General features: G+C 42.0%; 1 pseudogene; it reads right to left on the minus strand.

Annotated features, from left to right (window-relative positions):
* Positions 1 to 12,270: 12,270 nt before the first annotated feature.
* LOC109395462 (60S ribosomal protein L17 pseudogene) overlaps positions 12,271 to 12,439 on the minus strand; it is a 586-nt pseudogene continuing 417 nt past the window's right edge.

A 12,439-nucleotide genomic window follows, 5' to 3' on the forward strand; every position in this document is an offset into this window, starting at 1 on the left:
CTGTCTTGTGATTCTAATTGGGTTGAATCAGAGTTAAATGATTTGGTCATTATGACCATCAAAATAACCAGATGTTCCCATTAATTGCTTGGCAGTTAATGTGAATTTTTTTATGATGCAGTAGATTCATCTGTGCTTGTTGTTTTGGTTTCCAAGGTAGACATGTTAACAGTGAGTAAAAATTTCAGCATTTGTAGAAAATGTTCATGGACATTTTCCAGCTAGGGAGTGCAGGGTTTCATCTTTTGTTAATCACAGAAGAAAAGGGTGGGGAAAAGATAAGTTTGGGCACAAGTAAGCCAAACTGTCGGGAGCTAATTGCTTTGTCTGGCACACCTGTCAATGAATATTAACCAGGACAGGAAGTGACTGTGAAAAAGCAAGCATCTGTCTTTAAAGTTCAACTGAACTCTTTAAAAAAAGAAAAAAAAATTTATTTGAAAACGTGACCAAGAACATTTTGAGTGAATCACTTACATACATTAACTTCTAAAGATAAATTCTGTCCCATTATACTACAATTCTATGCAGTATTGGCTGTGATTAATGAAGGGCCTACAACATATACAAAAAAAAAATTTTTTTTCAGAGTTATATTCCAAGTCTTAAATTTGCCCTACTTGTGCAGTGTTTGTTTGGTCTTGGTTGAAAAAAAAAATCCTAAATTTAATTTTTTAAAGGGAAAAATTTAAAGATAAATCTTAATAAAATTAAAATATGGGGAAATGCTAAAGCTATAAAACTACTACTAGGCTGAATGCAAATGTAAATCACTTGTTTTATTTTATTTTATTTTATTTTTTTATTTTTTTTTTAGCTGAGCCATCCCGCCACCTGTTGGCAGCTCACGGCTGCTCAGCTCGGGCTGACTCGAACCGCTGTTGCTCAGAGCTCAAACTCTTGAGCGAGCTCTTAACCAACTGAGCCACTCAGCCGGCCCCATTTTATTTTATTTTTTAAAGAGGGGTTTAAAAATAAAACAGAACACAGTTGGACAATATGTTTTGTTTGTTTTCACTTTGGTTCACTCATTCAAAAAATTATTAATTTCCCAAAATGTACCCTACTGAAATTCTAAGTGTGAACCACAAGCCAGCAGCCTGTCATTCCTCTAGGAGCCTGTTAGAAGTGCCGACAAAGCCCCACTCCACACCTGCTGATTCAGAGCCTGCATTTTACAAGATCTCCAGGTAATCTGTAGGCACATGAAAGTTTGAGGAGCACAAGTCTGCAAGGCTCTGGGACAAAAGTAAAAACTAAGGTTGGCCCCTGACCTCAAGTAAGCTGTATTCTGTGAAGGTAAATTGATCAGGTAAACAGGTAATGAAGGTCCAAGTATTGAATTGTACACGAGTATTATGGGAACATAGAGGAGAAAGTACGTCACTTAACAAGGGCAACCCCTTGAAGATGCAGAGAAATTAGAGCTGGAGCTTGAAAACCAAGTCAAGAAGAATAAAAGACATTCCAGGCAGGGTGGGACCTGGCAACAGAGTGTGAACTTTACCTTTGGGACAATGACATCAGAGCTTTGAAGAAGGGGTGTGACTTGGTCATGACTGTTTTCAGAAAGATTGTGTGTAGTGTTCAGGCCTCCCAAGATGAGGAAAAGACCAAAGAATACAATTTATGTACCCTAAAGCAATCCAAGCTTTTTAGAATTTTTAGTGATAGTTCTAGAGAAGACAAGGGATTTTAAACCCACGGTTAAAAAGCCTGACCTCGCATGTTGTCAAATTAAAAAGTCCAACAATCCATTAAATTTCAACTAGTGATGCTGACTGACAAACATGAAAGAGGAAACACAAAAAGATGATCAAGAAATATAACAAAAAGTAACTTCAAAATAAATACAATTTTCTCCTTCTCTATATGGTTTTCAATTTTTAGGGTGAGACATCTGCTCAGATGAAAAAGAAAACAAAACAACCAGCTAAGCCTACCTTTCTTTACTCTTTTTCACTAAATCTGAGACTTCAAAGCTACCACAAGTTATCCTTCCCAGCCCCCAAACAAAAGAAAATTTCTTAAAAGAAAAAAAACAAAAAACAAAAAACAAAAAACAAAACCACATAATGTAGAATAGCAGGAGTAACAGAAATGCAGCATGAAGAGATTTAAACATCTTAAAAAATTTTTTTTCTCTCTCTCAAGTGGGAGCAAAGCTCTCTTTGGCTGAATATTTTTAGCAACTCACAAGTCTTTTGATCAGTACTTCCTGCAAGGTATATAGACTCTTAGCATAGTGAATAACAATTTATTAATACATAGTGTCATGCTTTTAACATTACTGGAAAATGCATGATTTCCTAGAATTTTCAGTGTAGAGAGATCAGGCTTACTGACTATAAATATTCCTTCCCTGGTGAAATTTTTTTTTCTCTTTTTCAGTGATTCTTCTGAAAGGATAAACTATGCTAGTGAATACTTAAAGGAGGAAGTATGGAAATTTCTTTATTCTTGTCAGCTCAAGAGAAATGGCATTCATGCATGCCATATATGAGAATCAGCTGTCATCCCTATTTTGGAACACTTGACACAGTCAAGTTGTCAAGACAACAGAAAAAACATCTCAGGCATGTAAGGCTTAGAAAATACACTTATATCCCCAGCCTGGCAAAACAAAACAAAACAAAAAAACAACTTATTTCAGGGCATAATCCATCTGATTGGAAAGTTAATCTAAAATCAGAGCACAGGGCCGGCCGAGTGGCTCAGTTGGTTAAGAGCTCACTCAAGAGTTTGAGCTCTGAGCAACAGCGGTTTGATGCCCGGCCCGAGCTGAGCTGCCGCTGAGCTGCCAACAGGTGGCACGATGGCTCAGCTAAAATAAATAAATAAACAAACAAACAAACAAACAAACAAACAAACAAATAAAAGTCAAAGCACAAAAATAGGCCAGTCTAGTGGAAAAGAAGTGGCAGTGTAAGTAAAGAGTTTAAACACCTTTAACTCATGTGACTAAAAATATGACTACGAGATAAAGCCAACAAAAATATTAATGAAAGATAAAACATATAGGGCCGGCCGAGTGGTGCAATGGTTGGTTAAGAACTGGCTTGGGATGCCAGAGGGCCCTGGTTCGGATCCCACATATGAGGGCCAGTGACACTGCCCTCCACAGCTAAGATGCTGAACAACAGCTCAACCTGGACCTGGGCTGCCGTGAGTCGCCGGCGACGGCATAGGCTGCAGCCCCTGTGGCAGTGGGTTGCCATGGGCTACCTACCATGTGTGGCCGGCAGCCAAGGTGAGCAGCCAGCAACCTCAGTGAGCGGCCATCCAGAAGCCGGCAACTGATCTGCCTCGCCAGAGAAGAGCGCAATGATGGTGCCAACTTGGGCCAGTGAAGCAACGTCCTCCACAACTAGACTGAAGACCAAAACGACAGCAACTTGTCTGTTCCCCTTCCCCCAATTCCCCAATAAAAATCTTTTAAAAATATATATATATAAAACACATAATATGAACATTATAACTGAATAATGATTGTCTGGGTCCTACATTCCAAAATGGTTTCTGATGAAAATTCTAATCCTTCCAAAAAAAACCAGAGGTAAGCTTAGTCTTTTCCTCCTGTGCCCACAGTAATAAGCTATCTACAAGACAATCTCAGTTCTCCAAGCCATGCAACAGTGTTTGGTCAATAAAATGGGGACAGAGATATGGCCTGGTCCATAAAACCTACCCTGAAACAATCAATCAGTCAATCTCTCTCTCCCCCTCTCTCTCTCCTATCCCCAGGCTAGAAGTGAACACCCGCGGCAGCTACGAAAGCCATAGTTAAGAATGGCAGGGTCCTCATCACTCTGGATTCCTAAGTGACAGTGACGTCATGAAGCAGAATCCACCCGTCCTACCCCACCCCATCACCTTCATTCCTCATCATCGCGGGATGAATGTTACATGACTGAAACCTAAAGTTCTTTTTGTGCTCAGCCACTGACACATTGGATTTTCTTTTATACAATAGCTAACCTTCCCTTAACTAATCTATTGGATTGTCGGAAAAGTCATGACGCATTTTTGCAATGAAAAACATAGAAAAACATACGTCATGACTTTTCCAAGAACCCAACAATATCCTACTCAAAATCTGGAAAAATAATTCTGTTTGTCAAGAACATCACCATACTTTGGAAATTTCTGGGAAAAGTTCCAGTCCATGGACTATCAGGGTTTATCATCAGCTCTTCCGTGACCCCTCAAAGGTCACCGCAATATCACAAACCATGACAGTTCTCATTTTTTTGGTCCTCTGTATTATTTCATTGGCAGTAGGGGGAAGGAAGGAAAGGCAAGAATCATATTAGTATGATAAGAGGAAAAAAGCAATTTATTAACTCTTCCCTAAAAAAAAATATTGGACATGTCTACATGGAAATTGAATCCACACAGGAGTGGTAAAGAGGAGAAAAGAACATGATTTAATTTATTCTCGGCTAACAGGAAACTGAAATCCATATGGCTTTCATCTCTCCTGCACACGAGATGGGTTGGAGAGCCACATCTGTGAGAAATATGTTTTATGTCAAACTGATTAGGAGAGTCAATATTAGACATAACCTCTTTCTCTTTAAGGGTAGGCAAACTCCATCATTCATTTATTTCTCTGGTGGGGCTTAAGGGAAGACCTTAATCAACTTGCCTTATAACCTGAAGGCATTTAGAAGAAAAATCTATATTTGTTTCCTTAGTCAGGTTGCTGAAGCATGAAATGGGGTGTCTTGTCCTGCTGCCTTTGCTGGAAATGCCATATATTCTGTTTGTTTATTTGGGTGGGGAAGCAGGAGAATTGTTGAAACGCTTTATATATCGCCCACTAACTCTGAGTGATGTGGTTCAAATTGCTAGAGAAATACAGGCAAAAGCTTTCCAGCAGAGAAAACTTAACGAACAGCTTTTCCTTTAAAACACAGGAAATCGTAGTCCTTGCGCTGGCATCCACCCAAGACTAACAAGAAAAATCTGAAATGACTTCCTTTTCACCCAACTTCTTTGGGTTCCTTAACTGGCAATATTACACACGCAAATTCCACACATCATCTGAAAAGGATCTTGGGGTTGAGTCAACAAAGAGAATTGAAGGCTGGAGGACCCCGTGCTCCACGCTGGAGTCCTGCTAACAGGACATGTGATGGAGATAACTCATCATAGGAGGGATTCTGCCCAACTGAGCTCCCTACCTAGGGAGGTGGTGCCTTTTCTCTGTGCACTGTATATATAGCTCGCAAACTGTCAGGAAGACAGGAGAACCAGGTTTGGGAAATACACTATGTCCAGGGAGGCTAGAAAGCAGGCAGGAGCCATCTATGAGCTCACCACCACTGTCACTGAACTCTGGGTGGCAAAGCTTGCCTGTCTGCACTGGCCCTGCATGCTAGCCACTGGCCCCAGGGCCACCACTGCCATACAATGGGTTCTCCATTATCACAGATTCTGTGCACCACTAATTAGGTTTCTACTCAAAATCTTAGGTGACTGCATTTGATTCATGAAACCTGGATTTTGTACAATGCCCTAACTGCCTGCCAAGGGCTGGGCAAGTGAGTGTTTGACCTTTGGACATTTACAGTGGAGAAAAACTCTGTCTCCCAACAGGGTTCCAACTGGGGAATTTCCAAAACATAAGAAGGAGGTCCCTAGCAACGGTAAAAAGAATGACAAAAGCTCCAATGAGGGGCGCATTCGCTTTGCTCAACAGAGCTGAGAAAAACCAATGGGGAGAAGAAGGGGGTAAAGTGGGGGTGATGGTACAAGTCCACAGACCAGAATGATGCAAGAATAACACATTTTGGAGAGATATGGAGAAAAAATGAGCTTATACATCATTTATATGTTCCTGCAGCTATATGTTTAGCTGCAGGAATAAGTCATATTGGAACATAAAATAAATACTGACAATGGAAGATATTATGAGAACAGAAATGCTGTTTTTATTGTTAAAGGCATTTTAACTAACCATGGAATATGAATTTCAGAATCCATATTATAGAGTAAACTTAGGGACCCATGTTGGAAGTCTATTGTAAGAATGCATGAGGATCTGAACAGGGCACACAACTCTTCAAAGCTTTATGTTGATATATTTATATACAGAAGAGCAGATGATTTACCTTCTACCTCAGCATAAAAAGAAAAAAAAATAGAGGTTCTCTTTCAGGATCAGCAACCACTGAAAGACAGCCAATGCCTGCCCATCATATGCCAGCTTGGCTCCACAATGAACCAGCATAAATCTAAGCCCAGACAGGTGTTCCCACCATTCTACCCAAATACAGCTGGAATTTTCAATTCAAGATCAGCAAATTGGGGAACAAACACAAGAGTCAAATGAGATTTCCTAACCCCCGGGGGAAGGGGTGAGCTACATTTTTTTTGTAGGTGGGACTATTCAAGAAGGAGGAGAGGGGAAAAAAATCTGACAGCCATAACTTTTTCAAAGTAAAACTGCTTTTTGTTTTGTTTTAGTCTCCAGTTATAAAAATGAAACAGACTGGGTGTAGTAATTCAAAACATACCAAAAAGAATAGGGAAGAAAACTAAGTGACCTGAACTCTTCTCCCTCAAAGAAAGACAAAACACAAACAGAGCTGCTTTTTTTCTTTATTTTCCATTTGCTCACAGAGAAAACCAACTACCCTCTGTCTCATCCTTGAATACCAGTTTGATTTACCAATGGAAGACTAGGGCCAGGGGCCAACACACTTCTGATTGTTCCAGCCAATGGCAGCGCCAAATCCTCTCTTGAACACCAGGTTCAATGAATGATTTCCCAAAGACTCCAGCAGGGAAGTCTTAACTGTGTAACTGATAAAAAAATGAAATAGGAGGGGTGGCCAGTTAACTCAATTGGTTAAAGCACACGTTCATAACACCAAGGTTGACGGTTCAATCCTCACATGGGCCACTGAGCTGCGTCCTTCACAACTAGATTGAAACAACTACTTGACTTGGAGATGATGGGTCCTGAAAAAACATACCGCTCCTCAATAAAAAATTTTAAAAATTTTTAAATAAATAGGAGAAATTTGTTCACATGACAGGCTGACCTGTAGGATGGGAAACCCAAAGGATGGGTAGCTTAACTAACTTACCCTTTAAAAATGACAGAACACATAGAACGTGAACTGCCAGTTTTTAGGAATTCCTAAGGATCAATACCCTACTTAAATCATCGGAGGAAATAAAAAGTATCCATCTTTTGAGAAATAGAATAAGTGGACGTGGAAACATGGTAATTCTATAACCAGAAAACTATGGTTTTGTTTTAAAACAGTGAAACTCATCACTAGTAAACTATTGGGTCGTTGGAAAAGTCATGATGCATTTTTGCAACGAAAAAACATGGAAAAAATACATCATGACTTTTCCAACAACCCAATAATTCTAAATCAGTTTACTTCAAAAGGTATACAACTCTAGAGACCTTAAAACAACCTGATTTTTTTATAACAAAATCATTGAATGATCTGAAAAAAAAAATTAGATGTGTTGTATACCTGTGTATATGGATAAACCCGTTACTTTATTTTTGTACCCCATGTGTATCCTATTCCACCAGCTTAGGGAACAAAATGAGGTCATTTTTTCCTCTTTTGAATTATTAATGACTTATTTATCCAAGGAATAGATGAATACAATTATTTTTTTTCCAGCTTTATAAGCTATACTTGGACAGCTAAACATTGTATTTAAGGTGTGCGATGTGATGTTCATATATTTATATATGCATACATTGCAAAATAATTACCACAATCAAGCTAATTAACATATCCGTCACCTCACATAGCTATGATTTTTAAGAACACACATGGAGAAAGGATAGTGTCTTCAGTAAATAGTGTTGGGAGAACTGGATATACACATGCAGAAGAATGATACGGACTCTTATCTCATATATAAGAAATTCTATCAACATTCAAATTAAAGGACTCATCCCACGTAACTTGTTGGGCCCCATCCATGTTGTTAAGGGAAGGTCTTCCTCGTCTCTCTGGGGTCCTTCCTGACATGATAACCCCCACTCCCATAGCCTTGGTCTATCTCACATGTCTGCCCCACCAGACCAGGAGTTGCTTGGTTTTCAGCCCTGGTCTCTGTCACCATCAATAGGTGCCCTTCCTGAAACAGGTAAACCACCCACTGCCATGCCATTCTTGTCCTCTGGCGAGCAGCCTACTTCAGTGGTTCTCAAGGTGCGGCCCCTGACCAACAGCACCACCCCCTGCCGTCATCTGGTTCAGGATGCAAATTCCTGTGCCCCACCCCAGAATCAGAAACTCCCTGGGGGAGCCCAGCAGTTCACATCTCATCCAGCCCTCCATGGGATGCTGATGATGCATGCTAAACTCTAAGAACCACTCATCACTGGTGACCTAGCCACAGGCACCCACAAAATGTTGAGGACCCAGATCATCACCCACAGAAGGAGAGGCCTTCAGCAACCTGGGCCTCCCCTGCATTGCTGGCTCCACTGCATTCCCTGTCTATGGGGGTAAAAGAGAAAACCACTCTCTCCTCCAAAGTCAAGTACAATTCTGGTAGCTCCATATCATGGGTGACTTGCACTTGCCCAATGGATGACTCTTTTGTTACACTTACACACACACACACACACACACACACACACACACTGATTTCGCCCTAAGGATGCCCATGGAGCCAGGGTCACATGATCCAGAGGGGTTTTTATTTTAAAACACAGGCTGTGCCTTGAACTCTCCCTCTCTCTCAACCTCATCATCCAGGTCCCTGAGAATAGATGCAACAACCCAATTTAGGTCCCGAGGCCCACTCTCAGACAAGCAACTCCTAGGCTAACAATCCTCATTTGCATACATTTTTTAACATATATATATATATATATGTATATATATATATATATTCATACAACTTAGAAAAATGCCAATACGAATATTGGCACTGAGTTTTGGCCATTAAAGTGTTGCTATCGGGTGATGTTTGTGAAGGCGCAACGTGGAGACAGCTTTCTGATTTCATCCTAAAATTCTGAAATTCGAGTGCATCTCATGAAGCCAGATGGGCCGCCTGTGAGCTGTGGGATCGCCAGCAATCACTCATGATCATCGCTCGCAGGAAAGGCAAAGCGATCAGCCACAGCGGGCATCCTTGGCTTTTTGTGGCAGAGAGCAATGGGGCGCCTCCCCTGCAGCTCGTGTTCTGGGTAGATGCGGCACTCTGAAGGGAACGGCGGGGAATGAATGGGAGCTGGAAGGGAGCTGTGCTGTCCCGGGCCAGCTCCTGAGACCCAGCCTTCCTGCTAGCTCAGGACGGCATGGCAGCCGTTCCAACCTCAGCAGCTTCAGGAAGATTTCCTCTATTCTGGAATTTCATAGAGAAGGCAGCTAATGCCAGCAGCCTTCCAGCTCAACGTATTCTTTTCAATTGTGAACTTCACACTGAGCCACCAGTGCAGGGATCCCATCTGTCTGGTTCCTTGTTGCCTCCCCAGCATCTAGCATGGTGACCAGCTCCTGTCAGATTATAATTTGAATGGATGATTGAGGGGGCCTCAGGACACTCCCAACCTCTCCTCCCCAAGCCCTCTCCTGTTTTAAGTGAGCCAAATGGAAAACCACTTTGCACAGCCATCACGTTAAAGCTAATTCACATCCCTGTACTAAGTGCAGTCCATGGGACAGTGAGCCAGAAAGTCTGAGTTCAGCACTGAACTCTTCTACGTGGGGTCCCTTCTTGAATCACTCAACCCCTCTCACTCTGTTTCTTCATTAAATGAGAGAAGAAATACCAGCTCGGCCCAGCCATTGCGAGGATAAACGAATAATGTATGAGGATGCCTTATCCGTTTTGGGAGAAGTGAGGCATCATAGATGCAAGAATTGATTATAACTCCTCAGAGAACCATTCTGCCCAGATTCCCATTGACTGGGGTGTTCAGAGGCCCCAAACCCCACCCTGTCCACATTCACTGGAGACCCTCTTATGATGTGACCCTCCTGGGAGGCTGCCGCTCTTATGTGAAAGATCTGTGCTCAAATTGGTTCACTGATGCTTACTCCAGAATTGGTGCAGTCCCCTCACTCATGTCAGTCTCTTAGCTAAAAGCATATTTCTTTTCACTTCACCCCCCAACCCAGGACTCCTAGCAGTGTCCCATTTGAGCAATCATTTCCCTCCACCAGCCAGATGCTTACACCCTCCGTGTACCAGGGCACCAGCCCCCAGCCCTGTACCATTCAGTAGTTAACCAGAAGCCGGAGCACAGCTGCTGGTCCCTTACCTGCCAGCCAAGCCTCTCTGTTGACCATTTGCTGGGGGATTGTCAACTGGAAGATGACAGGACAGACCAGCTTAAACTGCCTCCCCCTGCTTTGCTAACCCTTTCACTGTCTCCAAACTGTCTTAGCTGTCTGCAGTCTGTGGAAAGCCAGGGAACAAAAGAGAGGCTTAAACACTTAGAATTATACCTTCTAATCTCCACCTCTCCACTAACCCCTCTTGCCTCTTGGGCCACTGATTTAGCCTCTCTGTGCTTCAGTCCCCAAAGCTGCGATTAGAGATAATGTCACCAACGGATGTTCTGGGGACTTTGGAAGACTGAACTACTCATAAAATGTAAACTGTTTTTCAGGTGTTAAAAGTCTTAGGAGAGTTGCAGAACTTAGGCCCACGGAAATTTTACTTTCTGTGCATTTTGCTTGTACAACAACAAAAAAAAAAAACCTAAATTTTTTTTATCTTAAATCGAAATCATAATGTTTCTTCCTTTTCAATTTTCTCACATTTGATTTACAGGCTAGGTAAGAAAATATTTACTTGAATGTTTATGAATGGGAGATCACACTTATTGAAAATTTGTAAGGAGCAAGGCGGCTATATTTGTGTACGTATTCAAATATTATTTGGACCGTATCTCAGTGAGTGCCTTGGGGTTCAGAGATGAATGGGAAACATTCATGGCACATGAGGAGTTGACCAGAGAGTGGTGGAAACAGTTGCCTGTACGGACGAAATGTTTGTGGCCCCCTCAAAATTCATTTGTTGAATCCTTGACCCTCCCCCAATATGTAATGGTGTTTGGAGGTGAGGCCTTCAGGAGGTGATAAGGTTTAGATGAGCTCATGAGGGTGGGGCCCTCATGAAGGGATTAGTGTCTACATAAGAAACAAGAAAAAAAGACACCAGCACTGTCTTTCTCTCTGCCATGTGAGTACATAGCAAGGAGACAGCTATCTGCAATCTGGAAAGAGGGTCCTCACTGGAACCCAAATAAACACACTTGCATCTTGATCTTGGCCTTCCGGCCTCCAGAACTGTGAGAATTAAATGTCTGCTGATTAAGCCACCTCGTCTAGGGCATTTTGTCCTCACAGCTCAAGCCGACTAATATCTAGGTATATTAAACTCCATGTACTACAGCCTCGGTGCTACGTCACAGACATATCCCAGTGCCGTGAGAGCACAGGAAAAGGAACAACCTTGCTTGCTTGGGGACGTCACAGGTAGCTTTACCAAGGGGACAATATTTAAACTGAGCCTTGAATTAACGTATTTATTGAATGTTTATTACTCCCATATGTCGCCTTGCAGCTGCCAACTCAAATGCTCCCGAGCACTGATCTTTGAAGTCATAAGGGAGTGTCTTGGAATGCTGAGGCTATCCAGGGGATCATAGGTAAGTGTGAAAGCACACTCCTGCTTGATCACAATGAGTTTGGAATCAATTAACTGAGTATAGATATTCAAATTGACTTCTTTGTGACAGTTGTAAATAAAAGTCATTCGCCGCCCACCAGGATCAGGGCTTGCTCTTTCAGTCTGACCCTGGCCCGCAGAAACTCTACTTTTGACTCTTGTGATTTCTTAACCCGTCGCCGCCCCTCCTCAAGCCCCCCAGCCCTTGTCAGGCGGGACGTGATACCCATATTTATGAGATGTCTCCATGTGTTCGGCACTGTCCTAGGTGTTTAAGATTACAGCAGTTAACACGCACAAATACTGCTGTTCTCATGCAGTTCACTCTGCAGGATGGAAACGAAGACATAATGCATTCAATTATGACAGGAATAGGATGCCTCTGGTTACCTGGAGTGTGACATCTGAGGGGGATGCTGAGGGACAAGACATCTGGGCAAGGACTGGCCAAACTGGGAAAGGCTTTATCTCAGGCCCTCGTCATTTATTTTCTTGACTACAAACATGCAAAGGTTGGCTTGCTGGGTGGTGCTGAGGTTTAAAACTCTTTTTTTTTTTTTTACTTTTATTAACATTTATTAGATGTTGAATTTACTCCCGGGCCATAAGTTTTTGTTTTTTCAGTTTCTTCTGGGAGATCTTTTTCTTCTGTGCAACCTCCTCTTCTGGTTTAGGAACAATTTGTTCCTTTTCAGTTAGGATCATCTCAATGTGGCAAGGAGAGCTCATGTAGGGGTTGATCCGTCCGTGAGCTCTGTAA

This window comes from Hipposideros armiger, unplaced genomic scaffold (assembly GCF_001890085.2).
Source record: "Hipposideros armiger isolate ML-2016 unplaced genomic scaffold, ASM189008v1 scaffold_471, whole genome shotgun sequence".
Classification (NCBI taxonomy): Eukaryota; Metazoa; Chordata; class Mammalia; order Chiroptera; family Hipposideridae; genus Hipposideros; species Hipposideros armiger.